The sequence below is a fragment of the Theropithecus gelada genome, chromosome 3 (assembly GCF_003255815.1).
Source record: "Theropithecus gelada isolate Dixy chromosome 3, Tgel_1.0, whole genome shotgun sequence".
Lineage (NCBI taxonomy): Eukaryota > Metazoa > Chordata > Mammalia > Primates > Cercopithecidae > Theropithecus > Theropithecus gelada.
The window spans coordinates 105,356,088-105,378,491 of NC_037670.1; the positions used below are offsets into that span (position 1 = coordinate 105,356,088).

The 22,404-nt window shown below is 37.7% G+C and overlaps 1 protein-coding gene and 1 pseudogene across 2 annotated transcripts in view; one reads left to right on the plus strand and one right to left on the minus strand.

Annotated features, from left to right (window-relative positions):
- Positions 1–22,404, minus strand: part of UMAD1 (UBAP1-MVB12-associated (UMA) domain containing 1) — a 239,389-nt gene that overhangs the window by 135,351 nt on the left and 81,634 nt on the right. The window lies entirely within an intron of this gene.
- Positions 2,847–3,323, plus strand: LOC112620273 (annotated as a pseudogene).

The following is a 22,404-nucleotide window of genomic DNA, read 5'->3' on the forward strand; positions in this document are numbered from 1 at the left end:
CTATGTTTTTCTTAATAACATCTTTTTTTCCCTAGCTTGCTTTATTGTAAGAATACAGTATATAAAACACATACCAGTTTACGTTATCAGTAAGACTTCCAGTCAACAGTAGGCTATTAGTAGTTTAAGTTTTGGGGGAGTCAAAACTTATACACAGATTTCTTACTGTGCACGGGGGTCAGTGCCACTAACTCCCATGTTGTAAGGTGTCAACTGTATTATGAAAAGACAACCTACAGAATGGGAAAAAAATATTTGCAAATCATATATATCTGATAAAAGGCTTCTATCTAGACTATATAAAGAACTCTTACCATTCAATAATAAAAAGACAAATAATATGACTTAAAAATAAACAAAATATCTGAATAGACATTTATCCAGTGAAAAGATACAAACGGCCAATAAGCACATGAAAATATGCTCAACATCATTAGCCATCAGGTAAATGTAAATCAAAACCACAATGAGATACTACATCACACTCACTAGGATGACTATAATTAAAAAAAAAAACAACAACAGTAACAATTAGTGTTACCAGGACGTGGAGAAATGAGAACCCTTGTACACAGCTGGTAAGACTATGAAATGGAGCAAATCCCTTTGAAAAACTGTGTGGCAGTTCCTCGAATGGTTAAACATAGGACTGCCATATAACCTAGCAATTCTACTACTAGGTATACACTCAATGAAATGAAAATACATGTTTACACAAAAGCCTGTTCACAAATGTTCACAGCAGCATTATTCATAATATCCAAAAAGCAAACACAACATAAATGTCCATCAATCGATGAATAGATAAATAAAATGTGGGATAGTCATACAATAGGATATTATTCAACAATAAAAATGAATGAAGTAATGATATCTGCTCCAACATAGAGAAGTCTTGAAAACATAAAATAAGCCAGTCACAAAACCTACCTATTTTAAAATTTCATTTATATGAAACACCCAGAGTAGGCAAATCTATAGAGATAGAAAGTAGATTCCTGAGTGACTTGGGCTAGGGGAAGGAGGATTTGGGGGAAATAGTGAGTAACTGCTAATGGGTACAGAGGTTTCTTTTGGAGTGATGAAAATGTTCTAAAATTAACTATGGTAATGGTTGTACAATTGTGTGGATATGTTAAAAGCCATTGAATCATAAACTTTAGGTTAATGCTATGGTATATGAATTATATCTCAATAAAGATTTTATTTTAAAAATAGTTTCTCTGGGGTGATGGAAAAGCTTTAGAAACAGACAGTGGTGATGGTTTCACAACATCATAAATATAATTAACACCACTAAATTGTACAGTTGTAAATGGTTAAAACAGAAAATTTTGTTATATATATTTTAACACAATATTTTTTAAAAAGTAGAGAATGGAAAATATATATGTATATGTATAATATACACATATATGTATATTAGCTTACTTTCCCCTGCTTTAATATTGAATGGATTCTTTCTCCAATAGACTCACTTTGTCCAGAGTAGGAAAATCTCACATCTAAAACGTTTAATAAGCCCAAACATACATAAGGGGAAAGTATTAACATGACTTTGGGAAATTTATTGAAATAAATCAATCAGTAAAAAAAAAAATCTGTAAACGATATCAAAACATCTTTAAACACTACTGAACATTCTGTTTTCAATGTTATAATTTATAAATTTGATATCTGTAGTTCTTTAACCTGCCTTAACACTGTTTTTGACAAATGATGTTTGTTAATTGTTTTGCTATTTCATGTTGTGAGGAAATTAATTGACTGTTACAATTCAGGTTTTAACAAATTGCATTTGTACTATCCCTTTGCTAATTATGCTGTGCTTAGATTTTGCATAACAATTCACACGACATTTAATCTCCTACTTTAATTTCAAAGCAACTTATTTGTAAGTATGTAAATGTATATAAACTTCATCCTGCACCACCAGATCAAAACTGATTGTGTTGTTTCCAAACCAATTTTAGACACATACTTACACAGAAATTCACACTTATGTGAATAAACTAAAAGTAACATTTAAACACACACCACCTTCTTCGGGTTTCAATAGGAATGTAAATATATAATACACATAGAGTCAAGCCTGTAATCCCAGCACTTTGGGAGGCCGAGACGGGCGGATCACGAGGTCAGGAGATCGAGACCATCCTGGCTAACACAGTGAAACCCCGTCTCTACTAAAAAAAATACAAAAAACTAGCCGGGCGATGTGGCGGGCGCCTGTAGTCCCAGCTACTCGGGAGGCTGAGGCAGGAGAAGGGCGTGAACCCAGGAGGCGGAGCTTGCAGTGAGCTGAAATCCGGCCACTGCACTCCAGCCTGGGCGACAGAGCGAGACTCCGTCTCAAAAAAAAAAAAAAAAAAAAAAAAAAAAAATAATAATAATAATACACATAGAGGCCAAACAAAGCGTAGTGCATGGAGTGTAAAATGCATGTGCTTTACAATAAATATTTCTACACAAATATTTTCTAATACACTTAAAATTATTACCTTAACATGATTATATTTTGAACATATAGTACTTTGATGGGATTTAAAGCAAGTCTATTATGACAGAACAGTAAATATTCTACCACAGTTCCATTTTATACAAAATAAAGCATCAATATCAGAAACTGGAAAAATTAAAATGTCAAGCAATAGTAAGTTTCTCATCAATCAAACTGATTTTAGAGAAATAAATACAGAATTTCAAATCTTTGATTATTCAAATTTACTTTATTTTTAGTTGACAACCATGAGAAATCACTTGAAAATTATGGTTCTTTTAGGCTCATTACAAAACAGTGTTAATCTTTTAATCCTTCTAGAAATGGTCCTGACCCTTTTCACAAGATGGCGTCGAAAGCGAAGAAGGAAGCTCCTGCCCCTCGTATAGCTGAAGCCAAAGCGAAGGCTTTGAAGGCCAAGAAGGCAGTGTTGAAAGGTGTCCACACCCACCAAAAAACAAAAACAAAAACAAAAAATCCGTACCTCACCCACCTTCCAGCAGCCCAAGACACTGCAACTCCAGAAGCAGCCCAAATAGCCTCGGAAGAGCGCCCCCAGGAGAAACAAGCTTAACCACTTTACTATCATCAAGTTTCCGCTGACCACTGAGTTGGCCATGAGAAGACAGAAGACAACAACACACTTGTGTTCATTGTGGATGTTAAAGCCAACAAGCACCAGATCACAGTCTGTGAAGGAGCTCTATGACACTGATGTGGTCAAGGTCAACACCTGATTCGGCCTGATGGAGAGAAGGCCTATATTCAACTGGCTCCTGATTACGATGCTTTGGATGTTGCCAACAAAATTGGGATCATCTAAACTGAGTCCAGCTAGCTAATTCTAAATATATGTGTATCTTTTCACCAGAAAAAAGAAAAGGAAGGGAAGGAGGGAGGGAGGAAGAAAGGAAGGAAGGAAGGAACGAAGGAAGGGAGGGAGGGAGGGAGGGAGGGAGGGAGGGAGGGAGGGAATTGTCTCTAATCCAAGTCACCACCATCTCTCACTTGGATTACTTTTTTTTTTGCTTTAGGGCACTTCCTACCCTTTCTCCCTTCCAGCTACCAGTGAGGTCTTTTAAAAAACCCAAACATGCCAGTGCGGTGGCTCACACCTGTAATCCCAGTACTTTGGGAGGCCGAAGTGGGCGGATCACCTGAGGTCGGGAGTTCAAGACCAGCCTGACCAATATGGAGGAACCCTATCTCTACTAAAAATACAAAATTAGGTGTGGTGGTGCATGCTTGTAATCCCAGCTACTGGGGAGGCTGAGGCAGGAGAATCACTTGAACACAGGAGGTGGAGGTTGCAGTGAGCCAAGATTCTACCATTGCACTCGAGCGTAGGTGACAGAGTGAGACTTCGTCTCAAAAAACAAAAGAAAAAAAACCCAAACATAACCTCCGCTTAAAAATCCTTCAATAATTTCCCATTGCGCTTTAAAACAAGATTCAAACTACCAAACCTTGTATGCTCTGACCTCGTCACTCCTTGAATCTTCATCCCGTTTTTTGCTCCCCTCTCTACTTTGTGGTAGGTACTAGTCCTCTTTCAGTTCTTCTCCTAATCCCAAACTGTTTCTGCCTCAGGGTTTTTGCACATATTAGATCCTCCACTTGGAACACTTTCTTCCACTCCTTACCTAGATAACTCTGACTCACACTTCAGGTTTTAGCTCAAATATCACTTCCTTTGAGAGGCCTCCCTAACGTGTCATATTAAATTAGTTCTCTCTTGTAATCCTTCTATAGCACCCTTTTCTTTCTTTCATATCACTCATTGCTGTAAGTAAATATGTATGCAGGTGTACATGCATGTGTGTATATGTATGTATGTATATATGTACACATATGTATGTGTATGTGTGTATATATATGATGTTTATTAACTGCTTTGATATTTCATGCTTTGAGGAAGCTATTACAATTAAGGTTTTCAAAATTGCATTTCTACTATCCTTTGCTAATTATGCTGTGCTTAGATTATATATATAATATATAGCTTATATATTTTTATTTGTTTCATATTTACATTTTATATTAATATTTTACATATATATTAAAATATGCATATTATATTTTATAATATAANGCATTTCTACTATCCTTTGCTAATTATGCTGTGCTTAGATTATATATATAATATATAGCTTATATATTTTTATTTGTTTCATATTTACATTTTATATTAATATTTTACATATATATTAAAATATGCATATTATATTTTATAATATAAAATATATAATCTAAGCACAGCATAATTAGCAAAGGATAGTAGAAATGCACTTTACACTGTAATCCCAGCACTTTGGGAGGCCGAGACGGGTGGATCACGAGGTCAGGAGATCGAGACCATCCTGGCTAACAGGGTGAAACCCCGTCTCTATTAAGAAATACAAAAAAAAACTAGCCGGGCGAGGTGGCGGGCGCCTGTAGTCCCAGCTACTCGGGAGGCTGAGGCAGGAGAATGGCGTGAACCCGGGAGGCGGAGCTTGCAGTGAGCTGAGATCCGGCCACTGCACTCCAGCCTGGGCGACAGAGCGAGACTCCGTCTCAAAAAAAAAAAAAAAAAAAAAAAAAAGAAATGCACTTTACATATAATACATATTTTATATATAATATATAAATATATATTTTATATATAATATACATATATAACATTTTATAATATATATATAATATAAAATGTCTGGCTCTTCCACTAGGTAGTAAGATTAGCAAAGACAGAAATCATGTCTGCCTTGGTTGCCACTGCACAGCCAACACTGTAACATTTGGCACAGAATGGACACTTTTAAAGAATTTGCTGAACAAATTAACCCATAACCCATTCCCAGGCCCTGTAAGCCACCATTGTAACAGTTTCTTTTTTACCTTTCCAGATATGAAATATTTAAACAGGAAAGAGTTCAAGTATAAACATATTTTTATATTCAAATATGAATATATTTTAGTATACTTTCCTAGAACAAGTTTTTATGCCTGAATTAAACCTAATAAAAATTGTTTTAGAAAGTTAATAAAATAGAAGTAACAGAAGGGGCTTAATAATAATCAAAATATAGTAAAAACGACTGAAAACTTGACTAGAAAAAGTAAATGTTACACAGAAAGAAGTCAATACTATGTAAACCTTCAACATATCAACAAGCATTTACTAAACATCTATTATGGACAAAGCCCTGTGTTGTACCATGGAACTGTCTCACATCAGTATTCATTTAAAAATAGTATTTATGAAAGTTTTTCAGAGGCAGTTGATAAGAAATATTTTTTCAACAGTATAACTGTAAAATGATTGATTTTATTACACTAAAAATAAAAAAATAAAAATAAAAAACTTTATTTTGTCATTTTACAAAGATGTTCTATTTTTAGTAAGTTGACTTAAAGCCTTTTACTTAATAGTCAAATTTTACAAGGATGAAGAAATGCAGGTTTTTCTCTGCTCTTATCATACTAATTGTAGTTAACTGAAAAGTCTACAGTTGTTTTCAGCAAGTCAATGGTTTATGTTTGTTTAAGTTATTGTTGGTTCAATAAGCAGATAGGACCTCAACTGTCATATCTAATCATGTTTCAATTCATTACATTACAGTGTTTTTTATTTTTATTTTTATTTTATTATTTATTTATTTATTTGAGGCATTGTCTCGCTCTGTCACCCACGCTGGAGTGCAGTGGTGCGATCTCGGCTCACTGCAAACTCTGCCTCCTGGGTTCACGCCATTCTCCTGCCTCAGCCTCCCGAGTAGCTGGGACTACAGGTGCACACCACCATGCCCAGCTAATTTTTTGCATTTTTAGTAGAGACAGGGTTTCACCGTGTTAGCCAGATGGTCTTGACCTCCTGACCTTGTGATCTGTCCACCTCGGCCTCCCAAAGTGCTTGGATTACAGGCGTGAGCCACTGCGCCCGGCCACAGTCTTTTTTTTTAAAAAAAACTATGTTTTCCTTGCTCTTTAAAGGAATCCAAAGTTCTCCTAGTAAGTTAAGCACCTAGAGAAACTTTATCAAGACTTATTCCCTGAATTACTGCCACACCATACAAAATAGAAGCTTTATAACCTGAAGAAGTTTATGTAACTGCACAACTGCTCACTGCCATGCTATTAGCTATGTTAATGGTTTTGTCAAATAAATTGAATGCAAAACAAACAAACAAAAAAGTCTAAAAGTCAGGCTTTGCAAGAATTTAAAGAAAAAATTAATTCCTAATTTAACATTAACTGAAGAAAACTTTAAACTTATTCCCACAAAGGGCAGACATTAATTCCCACGATACATCCTGGGAGGTGACTGCAAACATTATATAGGTTTGGACCCAAATACTGGAATTCTTTACTCATTAAAATTTACAACTGATAAAACAGATTTGGGTTAAAAGAAAAAAGGAGAAAGGAAGAAACAAAGAAAAGCCAGTTTTCAAATTGTCTTCAATTCTGGTATCTACATGTCAAGACATAAATAGATAAGGTTTATGTCTTGGATAAGGTCCAAAGAAACTAAAATGATCACAAATCATTGATTGCTTTATGAGGTAAATTACAACCAAGGGCTATGACTTCTCAGTATGGAAAGGGCAATGCAAAAGGTAGATTAAAAGAGTACATAGTGTTATGAACAGTATGAAGGGTACGTCCTACTTGAATTTGTTCACTAAATTTCAAAATTCTAGAAGAAAAGCAATACCAACTTATACTTGAAATAATTTAGAGCAAATAAAAGAATGTTTTAAGAAGTTGCTAGAAAATTTGTCAGTCTTCCCATAAAAAGTAGCATGAAGCGAAAATTATAAGTTTGAAGAAGGAGTTAGTTGTTTTTTTAAGTATTTATAGACAAAGTAATCTTGCAATTCAATTTCGGTGGGGAGAGAAAACAGGTAACTTTTTTTAAGGTTATCGCAAAGGATAGACATGAATTCTCACAAGGCATCCTTGGAGGTGCCTGTAAACATTATATAGGGTTGGACCCAAATACTGAAATTCTTTACTCTTATTAAACTTTGTGATGGATAAATTAGATTTTGGTTAAAAGAGAAAGACAGAAAGGAAGAAACAAAGAAAGAAAAGCCAGTTTCAAATGAAAGTGATAGCCTGCTGCTCAGAATTTCAAATCTGTCTCATGCCTTGAAAGTAGTAGCAATCCAGGGTTTCAAGAACTTTTAACAATCATGCTCCTATCTGAAAGGGAAAAAGGGTTCACTGTATAGTAATTAGATGCTTAACAGTCTTGACTTATTTAAGCTGTCTTCCTATTTTCCCCATTGACACAGGTAGCAAGGATGCTGACTCAGATTTCTCTTCAGGCCTGCCTGGTTAATCTTCCTGTGCTCTCCTTTGTACAGACAAATAAGCAGAATCCGAATGTCTTCACAAGTTTCTCTAACTACTCAATAGCAAGCTGAGCCATTTCTTCTACTCTTCATGAATCTGTCATCATTACAAAGTGAAAAATCAAAGATCCCATAATTTCTCTGCAAAAAATAACTTGATTAGTATAAACTTACAGTTTCCATTTTTAACATAATATCAGAAAATATTAAGTGCTTTTTGACCCTAATATAAATATCCGGATTTTCTAAAGTTTTTGCTTGATTAATTTGCTATGTTACTAGGAACATCAAACAGTTTCCTTGTGAAAAATAGATCTTGAAGAATCTATTTTAAGTTTGGAAAATATTTCTGACCATTTTTAGACAGCAAAGGTGCTGAGGTCAAACCACATTGCACAAGAGCAAATAATCCCTTACTTCAAAAAAAACACTTGTTAAGCTTGCTACCAAAACAAAACAAAACAATTTTATTTTGTTGAGAGTACCATGAAAAGGGCAGGTGTTAGTAACAAAGAAAAATGCCATATCTCACCTAAGGCTATAGCAACTTACTGAAAATATGATACATTTCACAGTGACCAGGCAAGGTAATGACAGTGAGATATAATATTGACGGCATGATTAAACCTCAAATGCCTGCTGATGCAGCAGTTCATTACTAAATATTTACATGTACTCATCTGTGGTCTGTCAAATTAAAATCTTTTAACAAACCATGCTAATTTCTTACTTTAAAAACACATTAATCTAAGCTACTTAAAGTATACTTATGTAACAATTAAGTGACACTTAAAATGCTTTAAGTTTATAATTTGTTGTCCAGGTTTTGTGCCTGAATAATGGTGCTGAAAAGTAAAAATAATTTCTCATCCTTTTTCCTGAAATTTCTCCCTGTTCTTTCAAGAATCCAAACAACAGGATTTCATTCCCTGTGCCGAGCCTCCTTTCAATGTCCTCTTCCTACCTATGTCTCAGCTGAAAACTTAAGACCATTCACCCTACTGCCAATGGTTCCACCTTCTGCAGCTATCATCTAAATTCCAAATGCAGCCATGACAAGGCATCTGCACATGGCAGCTGTAACATAAACACTGGCACTTTACTGCTGAGAGGAAAGGTAGTGCCATTTTTTGAGCATCAGTACCCTCCCAGAGAGGATGACAGATGGCAACTCTGTCCTACAGAAAATAGGAAAGCAAGAGAAACATAAACAGAAACGCCTACATACGACATCACTCGGTAGCCACAGCCCTAAAAGTATCCCAGAAAAAGGGCAAATTAGCAGTAAAGCTAAAGCCAAAAATTTTCCTGAACAGCATTTGGTTACAAGGACAAATAAAGTTCATTTATATTCATTGCTTAGTGGAAGATTTCTTTTACAACCATGTTATTTTGCAAAATTTTTCTATCAATGCAACAACTTAGTCCAATGACTTTGAACAATAGTCCATTAAACATCACCAGGTCCTGCTTGAACCAGTGGTTAGTGTCAAATACCACAGCAAGTTATCCAACTCAAATAGAGATGATTTAAATTTTATGACTTGATGAATACAGCAATGATTTATTTTTTGGCACTAAGGGCATAGGCAGAACAAGCCTCCGTTTTGTTTGTTTCATTTTCAGGTTCAGAGAGTCAGATCCCATGCTGGAAAAAATTTTACAAAATATACTAAATTCTTCCAATGCCTACACTAGTGGTTGGTCACACTAAACTTCTTTAAGAAATGGAATTAATTCTTTTAATAACTACTGTTTAATATTCTACAGACCCTTTTATCAATTCAAAAAAATTATACCCTTTTATGTATTTAAGTGACATTCTTCTGTTAGCTTGACTTTAGAATCCATTTTCTCAATTGATAACATGAAAAACTAGGTTATGCTGTTTGTTTTAAGGTGACTAGCAAGACAAAGTTTTAGTGACACTAAATTTTCCACTGCAGAATAATGACTAATATTTATTGACTTATGTACGCAAGTGCCGGGCTAGGCCTCTGGCATGTATTATCTCATGTAATCTTCACAACAATCTGATAAAAGTTTAACTACTATAAATGATGCTATCTGCCCACATTCCACATTCTTAAGTTACTATACACAAAAAGACAATGTACCCAGCTTCAAGGAGACCAAATTTAGCAAAAACTTAGGCAAATCAAGCGAAAACAATCATTTTTGATAGGTGAAAATATAAGCACAACTAACACTTTATAAATCTCAATGTACACTTTAAAATAATAGTACAACCACTGCCGTTCCCAAAAATCAATAAACTGTCATAGGTGAAATGAATCAAATAATACTGAGTTTTTCCCACTGATTTAGTTCTTCATTCATGCTGTGGCAGTAGTCTGTTTTCTCCAGGCTTTTCATCCTACAACATGACTAAATGTTATGTGTTCTTGAGATTGAATAATGCACAAGATAAAACAAAATCCAAAGGTAAGAACTGGTGGTAGGTAGAAACCTGAGGTTTCTGCTGGCGAGAAGGGGAAACTTCTATTGACTGAGCACCCACTGCGCTGGTATTTAATTTACATAAGTTATTAGATCTAAACATCACAACAGCCCTACTGAGTCCATGTCATCATCCTTGTTTCACAGCTGAGAAAACTGAAGCCCAGAGAGGTTAATTAATTCACCAAAGTCTCAGCTGGCAAGTAGCAGAGCTGAGATTCAGCTCCAAGTGTCTGACTTAGTAGACAATGGGGTTTTCCCCTAAATTAATATATAGAAATTATACATAATTTGTAAGCTTAACTCCTTTCTCTCCAAAAGATGATAGGATTTGCAAAATGTAGCGTTAGAGAACCTATTGGGCAGGGGCATGGCCCAAGCCAAAGAAGGAAAACCCCTCTCAGAACAAGGTGGCCATGGCAGCTTCTGGAGAAGCAGTGGGGTCTTCGGGGAAACCAGAGGCCTGGTGACCTCTGGCGACCCAGGTTGTTTTCAGATTGTTTCCCATCACTGGGGAATGAAAGGTGGCCAGCTCAGCAGGAGGCCACTGGAAGCCAGGCTTCAGCTGTCAGAGATGCATTGGTAAAGGATGACATGTGTCTTCTGAATTGTGGAAAAGCTCAGAGGAGAGATACAGTGACTGCCATCTCAACATGGACCAATGAGTCTGTTGATTCATATTTTCCCAGTCACTGGATATGAAGACATCAAGAAAGGACATTAGGATTCAGAGAGAATTCTTTCTGAAAGAAAACAGTAAGACTTTGGAAGAAACATTTGTAGTAAATAAGATGAAGAAAAACATGTTCTGCAAAATGAAAACCAGTAAATAAGGGCTATCATGCACATCAGGAGGCTGCACTGATGGAGATCATTTGAGGAGCACACTGGCATCAAATACATAAAGACGACTGAATCTTTGGAAGGAGTGAGTGAATACATGTAATCTAAATAAGCAGAATTCCACCTCCTATGCACAGAAGTAGAAACTCAGCAGGTGAAGAGTCATTTAAACCCACCTTCATCAAATTGGGAGGTGGAAAACTGAGCTGTGATCTGAAGACCCATGTTTTAGAATGAGAGCTGGTACTTACAAGAAAGAAATGCAGCAATTTCAAAATACAGCTGCAAAAATCCAAAGGGATCCTTCTGAGGAAGAAGACCTGATCAGCAGACACTTTCAAAAACTAAGTTTTTCAAGTCATAATATGCAACATTTATATTGGAAACTGCAGAGAGAAATGACTACTAAGAACTCTGAAAATTCTTACTACAATCAGGAAAGCCTTTGTCCCAAGAGAATGTGTTGAAGACACTGGGGAGTACAACACAAAACTGCATTTCATGCATTTTACTGCAACATTCAAAAGACATCCCTCTTTCTCACCAAATGGTAAAGCTCTTTGTAAGAAGTACCACAGCTTCTCCTTTACCAGGAGATCTAAATATTTCATCAGGGAAAGCAATTCTCCAATCATGGACAGACAATGGTAGATTCATTCCTATGGATGTGCCTAATGATGACACAAACTTTCAGGAACACAACTCCTATAGCAGAAAATCTGTGGACGATACTTTCTGGGTGTTTCCAAGTCCTCCTAAATTCAGTGAGGCAGACTTTGGGGAAACTAAAACTATTGGGTCAAAATAATCAAAACTGCCTTGACAGAAATTAACTCTGAAGAAATTCACATTTAAGATAAGAATATGGCTGGGTGTGGTGGCTCACGCCTGTAATCCCAGCACTTCGGGAGGCCGAGGTGGGTGGATCACCTGAGGTCAGGAGTTCAAGACCAGCCTGGCCAACATAGTGAAACCCCATCTCCCCTAAAAATACAAAAATTAGCTGGGTATGGTGGCATACCCCTGTAATCCAGCTACTTGGGAGGCTGAGGCAGGAGAATCACTTGAATCCGGGAGGCGGAGGTTGCAGTGAGCCGAGATCGTGCCATTGTACTCCAGCCTGGGCAACAAGAGTGAAACTCTGTCTCAAAAAAAAAAGGGGGGGGGGGAGGTGAGGATGTGGGATTTACCCCAGTGGTTTTCCAAGAAATGTGTACAACACACTAAAAGTAAGCTTGGATTAAAAGTCTGCAGAAGTCTTCAGAGTATGTGTGTGTGTGTGTATCTGCACATATTGTACCTTTAGAATTACCTTTAAATTATTACTACCTTTCCTTCTAATTTGATCCCATAATGGGTTATTTTTTGCCAAAATGTCTGCATCCTCAAGAGTGGTGTGTTACCAATGTCACCTTTTCTCTTTGACTTTGCAACAATATTCATTTAAGGCATAATCACTCTTCATGGACAAATCATTGTCTATTAAACTGTAACTTATTTGATGTGTTCTTGAAATTTTTTTACATCATTGGTTTTGTGAGACCTAAGTATTTCATGACAGAAACTACTAAAATAATACCCTGTTCACACTATGTTTATTAAGTATAATTTTAGGACTATAAAACATGTTATATTTACTATGTAAAAATAGAATTCAAATTGAATGTGCTTTTTGGTACAGTAGTCTTAGACATTTCCTGAGCATTGCGGGAAATTGCAAAGCACTGTTAGTTAATGCACTTGGGGTTAAACACATTGTTTTATGTATGAAAAAATAAAGTTAGCTAGCTATCATTTTCCTTTAAAGACCACAAGATATATCATAAGGTGGTTAATGCAAATTAATGGAAATAATAGGTAACTATTAAGGGAAGAATGGAAAACAAGAGAGATCAAAAAGCCTTTGAGGCAAGGCATTTAGTTTTAGCATGATATGGTGAAGGGCTTTATTTTAACAAAATTCCTTGTGATCTTGAATATTTATGATGAAACTTCAAATGTATAGTAAAGTTTATATACTTCTGAATATAATGAAGAATAACAGATCTTTCCAATTTACTTGGCTGAATGCTGAACAGGGAGAGAGGTTTAGCTCTGAAAGTAAAAGCACCAAAATATAGCTTAAATAGAAAAGATAATTTCAAAAGTATTAAGCTTCTTATATTCATGAAATTCTTAAGGTTTCAAACCTAAAGACCTTAATTAAAATTTTAAAATCTTAATAATAAATAAAGGTTAGCTACAACACCAAGGCACAGGAACCAGAGAATTTCTGGGAACTAAGAGAAGATTCACATCCACACTAGCGTAAATATAACAATTTAATTTGACCTGGCACACCCAAATCATACCACAGGGGGCTTAAAGCTCTGAAATGTCATGAGCTAACGAAGTCTCCTATGATTACAAAACTGGGAACAGTATCTCAAAAGGAACTTAAGCCTATAGCCCTGCAGTAACTCTAAAATAACTTTGATAATAATGACATTGATCAAAAGTTTTAAAAAAGGGTGGTTGGCGGGGGGAGAATAACCTTATACATACCTTGTAATTAAAGCACATACTGTTAATTCTTAACTATTTATAACAAAAAAATGAAAAGAGATTACATTCCTTTGAAAATCCAAGGAAATTAAAATCTCATGATTATCTAAAAGAACCTGAAATTACACCCATATTTTCTTCTCTAAAGAGAGATGTTCATATTATGTGTGACACAAGTCTATAATCAATTTTAAAAATATGTGGGAAATCTGTCTTGGTGTATACTATCTAGATTCAAGATAGCTCAAAGCTACTAATACAAAGGGACTATTTTAGACATATAAAATGCACAAGCATAAAAAGTCATATATTATTATAAATACTTAAAGAAAAGTTTAGTGACAGAGCTGAAAATAATATTTTGGGAGAATACCTAACTTCAATTGACATGACTGGCTAGTATTAAAAACTGGCCTGGGATATTTCTGTACAATGTTTGGTGACACACTAGACGGTAAAGTCATAACTACCATATATTGCTAATGTTTTCTGTGTATCATTCATTTCATGTCATCATATTAATTCAAAACATGAGTAACATCTATTCTAACAAGGGACCACAATTATAATGTATGGAATTGAAGGAGGAATTCCTTCAATCAGGAATATGAAGTTTATATTGTTTGGCTTTGCTTACTAAGATAGCAACTGTCATGTCATTAAAGATATTCTCACTAAACCAATAAATAAGATCGGCAAAGGAAATGCATCAGTGAAGCACCCAAAATGTCAGGCTTCAGGGTATACTTAAAGCCTAGCGGTATCTTTCAAACTATACACCAAGACCACTGATGTCTTTCTGAGATTTAAATTGGCATTTAAATTGGCATTCAGCTGACTACCCAGAGATTCTGGAGTTTCCAGCCAAATAAAGGACAAACATACCAACTGGGTATCTTGTGCTACTTGCTGCTGTTTTTAAAAAACAATACGAGATTACAACACTCTTTGTTCCCAAAAATGCCTAACATTTCTGGCTTAAGATTTTTTGAGCCTAATAAATAACTCCATTACTTATGACAGAAGTTTCTTTCATTGATAAATAGGTAGTTCATCAGTTTACAGAATGTGTTATTTCACACAATTTAATATGAAGCAACTAGCAGGTGGTACTATTAAGAACCATCAGTAGTAGGAATTGTTTCATAGATGACCAACTTAATCTACCTTTGGAACACTGCCACCCTTTATAAGGTTTTTCCATATAACCCATTCAAAGTTTTAGTGCCCATCTACTAAAGGTGTTTATGAAATCCTTGTGCAACTTTAAACTTGACCTATCCCACTGAACTATATTTTATGGGACTGTGTTAAAACTGTTGTGTATTCATCCAGACCACATTCTTTAAGAGAACTTCCAGCCAGGATCATGAATGCAATTTATGAAATCACTCGGCAGCAGCTGTAGAATGTTTTCAATGAGGTGGAAAATCAGACTGAATGTTGGATCACCAAAAATTGGTGGCTATGTTGAAGTCTATAAATTTAAACTGCAATGTTAAAGTCTTATGCACACTGATTTAAGTCATTTTAAATTTTTTTCTGTCAAAAATACAACAAAGATTAAGGTTTAAAGTTAACATGAAAATTTTTAAAACACCCCAAATGGCCATGATGTTATATATATATATCTATTAGAAACTTTATTATTTTTCCTAGGTTGGAAGACTAATAGCAACTCATTAGAAAATGTTTGCCTTTTCACTTTACTGTTCTCCCTACTTCTTTCTCTTCACATAATTTATTGATTATAGAAGTTAAGAACAATTAGTAAATTTCAAGAAAAAACATTCAACTGGAACTTCATGAGAGAATCAACTTTTTTATGTTTAACAAAAACATATCAGTTGGCTAATACTCAGGCAATGAATATTTTCTTAAAAGGAACATGAATTACTCATTGCATTTGCTTACTAAATAACAAGAATAATTTAGTGAATCTCAAAGGCTACAGCAAGTAATTCAAGCAGAAGATTTAAGAATATCTATCTAAAATTGACTATATAAAACAAAATAATGGTCATTAATATTTATCTCGGATATTTTTCACAGTCCTCTAAGGTAGACCCTCTTACTGTCTCCATTGTACAGATAAGGAAAATGAATCATAGTAATGTTAAACAATTTGCTGACGGTCACCAGGTCAGTTAAGGCACGAGATAAACTTTAAAGCCAGTCTGTGTCCACAGTCCAAGCCCTTAGCTGGTACACTTCTCCTGATGATGGTATTTTTATACTTAAGGCTTCTTTTACACATTTTAATGGATCGTTATAAAGATTCTAAATCACTGATCAAACCGTTTATTTCAAATTTGCTCTAGTGTTACACTCCATAGAAGAGATTTCTACTCTTTCAAAAAAAAATGTCTGAATACTCTCTTTTATTGGGGCAGCTTATAAACAAATAGGCAATTGAGCAGTCTTGTGGGTTAATTACCATGAGCAAATTAACTTAAATGCCTATGAGTCTTTGGCATAATTCTCCAGAATGCAAAATGAGCCAATCTTATTGATTCTAGTTTTAACAATACCTCTAGAAGCTTTTTTTTGGGGGGGGGGGGGGGTGTGTTTTTTGTTTTGTTTTGTTTTGTTTTTCCTTTTCCTTTTTCTTCCTCACTGCTACTACTTTAGTACAGGACATCTTCATTTCTTGCTTAGACCGCTGAACATTGCTTCCAAATGTCCTCTAACCTGTTTCCTTTACAGACCATGCCCTACACTACTACAATAGTTCCATCCTTAAAACACATACTTGAGGCCGGGTGCAGTGGCTGACGCCTGTAATCCCAGCACTTTGGGAGGCCTAGACAGGTGGATCACGAGGTCAAGAGATCAAGACCATCCTGACCAATATGGTGGAACCCCCCCCCCCCACTAAAAATACAAAAATTAGCTGAGCGTGGTGGCACGAGCCTGTAGTCCCAGCTACTTGGGAGGCTGAGGCAGGAGAATTGCTTGAACCTGAGAGGTGGAGGTTGCAGTGAACCGAGATTGCACCACTGCCCTCCAGCCTGGTGACAGAGCGAGACTCCGTCTCAAAAAAACAAAAAAAAACAAAAAAAAAAACCATACTTGATCATTTTACTCCTTTCCCCCAGTAGGAACTTTCAACACATTCAAAACTCAAAGTTCAGCAACTTTAGTGTAATATACAAAGCCCCACCAGCATTCCCACCACTGCTTCCACTCCAACTACTACCCCTATCCAGCCCCAACCATCTTTTAAATACCACATATCTCAGTATATTTCATCAAATACTATTTGCTTTGAAAATTGTCATCTTTCTGCTTAATATTGCTTAGATTTGGGTTTGGCAGATTTTGAGGTTTTTTTCCCCCAGGTTTTTGTCTTGTTTTGTTTTTAAGAGAAATGCAGGCTTATTAGTACATGCCTACTATTTAAACCTAGCCACTCAGATCATCTGGCTCAGATCAGGAGCAGAGAGGGTGAGACAGACACCCAGTGTACCTTTTGAAGGGCTTAAATGTGAGGATATAGGCAATTGTTTTTCTCTAGAATAAGAATGAACTAGGCAAGTATCAATGCAATTAGAGGTAAGTTTAAAGGTAGAAAAAGAAAGAAGCTGGATGAGACAAGATCAATTGCTTAAAATGAGGACTAGCAGAGAGTGCAAGCAGCAGCAAACATGTCCCTCAGTCTCTGTGGGCACATTAGCACGTGGTTCTCAATTTTAGCTGCACATTAGAATCACCTGGGGAGTGTCTACAACGTCCCTGCCAGGTGTTCTTTGGGCCAATTACATCAAAATCTCTAGGAGTAAATCGCAGACATTGGTATTTTTCAGAGCACTCCCAGGTGATTCCAAAGTACTGCCAAGGTTGAAATTCACCCAGTTAAGACAAAAGTGATGAGAAAAGACCACAGAAGAGAGCTGACAGCTCACGTAACTGGAAAGCAAAGATACATTATCATGCCTATATCACAGTTGTGATTTTTTTCCAGGAATGCTTAATAGCCTAGGGGCAAGGACAGAAAAAGGGAAAAGTCGAGTTTATCCAGAGTTGAAAAGTGGCAGGGTCCTAAATAATAGAGACCTGATCTTAGAACACTGCAACTATTGACCATAGGCTCCAGACTGGGTAAGAGAAGTCAGGAAGTGATAAGAGACTGAGCAAACAGCTCGCTGTCAATGAATTCAGTGAACGAGTGTAATAGTGGCAGGAAAGAGGGACAAGTTGACATGAGAGAGTAGGATTTCTGGGTTTAAAATTTAAGTTTTTCGAGGTAGCACCACTCTGAGTGATTATATAATCTGGAGCAAGGCCACGGCAGAGAATGACTAGGGTAGAAAAGAGAATGGCTGGCTCCACTGACAAAGTCTTTGGAGATTGAGGTTAGCGTGTTCACCAGGGCATCATGAATTTTAGAGTTGTCCAGGATAACTATAAGATCTAGGAAGGGAAAGAAATCAAGTCAAGGGGTTCTATGAAGTCTAGGGCACAATCCAGAGTGACTAGAGGATAGCAATGGGCAAATACAAGCTCAGAAGATGGCAGCCTTATCAATGAGGTAGAAAAGAAATAGCCTGAAGTGGCAGAGTGACTGCAAGAGACTAACACCCTAATCATAGAAGCCAAGTACCATGTGTGTGACAGAATGAAGAGCATCTGTCTGAGAGAACAAAGTCCTCTCAAAGGATGAAAATGAAACATCATTGCAAACCCATAATTGTCCAGCTCATTCCCATCTTCAGCTTAATGTTCAACATTGGCTTCCACTGCTCTTAAGACATGGCCAGTGCCTACAAGGTCTAGCATGACCAGGGTCTGCCTAACTCCTGAGCCTCATCATGTTCCATGCTCCATCCTGGCTCTCCGCACATCAGTGGAAGGGCCTTTTCCCACTCACCAAATGTGCTATGTTCCCTCCCACCAAAGAGTCATTAAACATTGCTGTTCCCTCAGTCTCAAACTCACCTCTCCCTTCTCCGTCCAGTTAACTCATTCATGTTTCCATTTCCCGTCCAGTTAACTCATTCATGCTTCCATTTCCAACACAAATACATTATGTACTTATGGAAGCCTTACTCAATCTTCCACATTTGATCAGCTGCTCTCATACCATTTATGAACATTGTAGTTTTACACTTATTTAGGTGATCGTATATCTAATGTTTGTCTCTACAATTGGACTGTCAGTTCTATGAGGGCACAGGCCGTATCCATCATATTCACCATAAATTCCTAATGCCCAGCAAAGTCACTGACATACAGTAGGCCCACTATAAATACTGTTGAATAAATGAATGAAAACATGGATACACCACAAATGAGAAGGAACATAGTGAAAAGGCTGCTAGAATCTTAATATTATTCATATAGCAGCAAGAGATACCACTTCTTGAGTGCTTCCTGTGTACCAGATAGGGCTACTTATTTAATCCATGGATCAACCTCTGAGATAGGTTTCTTTTTTTTTTCTTGAGATGGAGTCTCACTCTGTTGCCCAGGCTGGAGTACAGTGGTGTGATCTCATCTCACTGCAGCCTCCGCCTCCCGGGTTCAAGTGACTCTCCTGCCTCAGCCTCCCGAGTAGCTCAGATTACAGGTGCACACCACCATGCCTGGCTGATTTTTGTATTTTTAGTACAGACGGGGTTTCACCATGTTGGTCAGGCTGGTCTCAAACTCCTGACCTCACGATCCACCCACCTCGGCATCCCAAAGTGCTGGGATTACAAGCGTGAGCCACTGTGCCCGGCCTGAGATAGGTTTTTATCATTTCAATTTTGTAATTAAGAAAACTGAACACTCAAAGAGATTAAATGACTTGCCTGCTGGCCCCCAGCTGTGAACGGCGAGAACCAGGATTTTCCCAGGTAGAGGTACCCTATCTTTATGTCAAGTTGACTATAAAGATGCCTACAGTTAAAGCCAAATTATCCTCAAAAAAGGCAACTCTAGATGTGCACACACGTACACACATATCTGAACATGTACCAGTTTGACTTCAAGCTGGTACTCTGAATAGGGCATTTTATCACAGAATGGAGGTCCCAAGGGTTAAAAATAGGGCCAATAGAAGAAAACAAGTTTGGATGGTGTATTAGTCAGGGTTCTCCAGAGGGACAAAACTAGTGGAATAGATACATATATAAAGACAGTTTATTAAGGAGCATCAAATCACACAATCATATACAAAAAAAGTTTATTAAGGAGCATTAAATCACACAATCATATATAAAGAGAGTTTATTAAGGAGTATTAAACTCATACAAAGGTCCCACAATAAGCCATCTGCAAGCTGAGGAGCAAGGAAGCCAGTTCAAGTCCCAAAGCTGAAGAACTTGAAGTCTGATGTTCGAGGACAGAAAACATCCAGCATGGGAGAAAGATGTAGGCTGGGAGGCTAAGCCAGTCTAGCCTTCTCACATTTTCCTGCCTGCTTTGTATCCTGGCCAAGTGGGCAGCTGATTAGAGGGTGTCTACCCAGATTAAGGGTGGGTCTGCCTTTGCCAGCCCACTGACTCAAATGTTATTCTCCTTTGGAAACATGCTCACAGACACACCCAGGATTATTACTTTGCATCCTTCAATCCAATCAAGTTGACACTCAGTATCAAATATCACAAGTCCACCCCCTGTCAACTTGAACTCATACACATTTCCTGAGCTCATATATAATTTTCAAATAAAGACAATAATAAGATCATAATTATGCCTAACACAATTCAACTATGCTACGTACAACCGAAAACACACCAATCCCCAACCCAAATGCTATTACATAAAGTTAACAATACTTAAATGCTGATATGAAGTCAATAAATCTTATGTCACATGATAAAGTAAAAAGGGAAATGAAGGCATTTTCTTAGCACAGTGTATACATGAACAAGCATGTTTTTAACAAAAAGAGGAAGAAATACTCACTGAGAATTACAGTCCTCGTTTCTGCAACTGGTCATGTGGTTGTAGCTGGTATTGATGACTACCTTCTTCTGCTACCCATTCTGTATTCCCTTTGCCTTCAGCACACACCTCAACAGGTCGTGCGTTTTTTTCCTAGTGGAGTGACCCAAACCTTCATTCCTGAAGGGTCTTGGCCATTTGTAGGCCTGCCTGGAGTGGGCTGTTGTAGTTTCCCACTGACATTAACCACAGGGCATGGTAATACTAACAGATACCCTAATGGATCTCCTCCATTCCATGCATACTCTTCCTTACCTCTGTTGTGAAGTAGTAGGCTGATTTCATCTTGATAGTCCAGGTCAATCACCCCAGCCAACACTGTATCTCCCTCCTCAGCCTGTTGACTTAAAGGTGGGAGGTGCCCAAAGTATTTAGGTGGCAATCGTAACTTCCAGTTTAATGGAATCGTTGTTGTGCCTCCTGGCAGCATTCCTCCCTCTGGAACTAAGACCTCTAGGCCAGCAGAACGTAATGTCACAGGAACAGGAAGCAAAATTTTGCTAGTGGGTCACTAGGGGTGAGGGTGAATGGTGCCACTTGTACTTCCACCCCTTGATTCCTGGACCCGTGAATCCTGGCTACCGGAGAAACGGTACCATGTATTAGACACTGATTCAGAGCATACACGGCCTTCTGGAGAACTTTACATCAGCCCTGCAAAGGACTTCAAAAGGCCATTCCACTATTCTATCTATCCAGCTGCTTCAGGATAATGGGGAACATGGTAAGACCAGTGAATTCCATGAGCATGAGCCCACTGCTGCACTTCTTTAGCTATAAAGTGAGTGCCTTGGTCAGAGGCAACACTGTGTGGAATACCAAGATGGTAGATAAGGTATTCCATGAGTCCATGGATAAAAGTCTTGGAAGAAGCATTGCTGAGGTCACCCGTTAGTGAGCACTCACATGGGATACAAATATCTTTAGTTTTCGACCAGACAGGTCCATCCATATATCTCTTCCCCAATTTTCTTTGTCACCAATTTTCCAATCATGTTTCTTCCAAGTCCCTGACCATCCAGCCAAACCGTTGGCTACAGCCCATGAATCAGTATATAATCACACATCTGGCCATCTCTCCTTCCATGCAAAGTGCACAACCAGATGCAATGCTCAAAGTTCTCCCCATTGGGAAGATTTCCCTTCACCACTGTCCTTCAGGGATGTCCTGAGAAGGGGCTATAGTACTGCAGCTGTCCACTTTCAGGTGGTGCCTGCATATCGTGCAGAACCATCTGTGAACCAGATCCTAGTCTTCTCTTCCTGTGTCAACTGATCATAGGGAACTCCCCATGAAGCCACTGGTGCAGGCTGAGTGAGAGAAGGCAGGGTGGCAGGATTGGAAACCAAGGGCATTTGAGCCACTTCCTCATGTAACTTGTGCCTTCAGGACCTGCTTGAGCCCGATCACATATATACAACTTCCATTTGATGATGGAATGCTGCTGTGCATGACCCACTTTATGGCTAGATGGGTCAGAAAGCACCCAGTTCGGGCCGGGCGCGGTGGCTCAAGCCTGTAATCCCAGCACTTTGGGAGGCCGAGACGGGTGGATCACGAGGTCAGGAGATCGAGACCATCCTGGCTAGCACAGTGAAACCCCGTCTCTCCTAAAAAATACAAAAAAAAAACTAGCCAGGCGAGGTGGCGGGCGCCTGTAGTCCCAGCTACTTGGGAGGCCGAGGCAGGAGAATGGCGTAAACCTGGGAGGCGGAGCTTGCAGTGAGCTGAGATCCGGCCACTGCACTCCAGCCTGGGCGACTGGGCGACAGAGCGAGACTCCG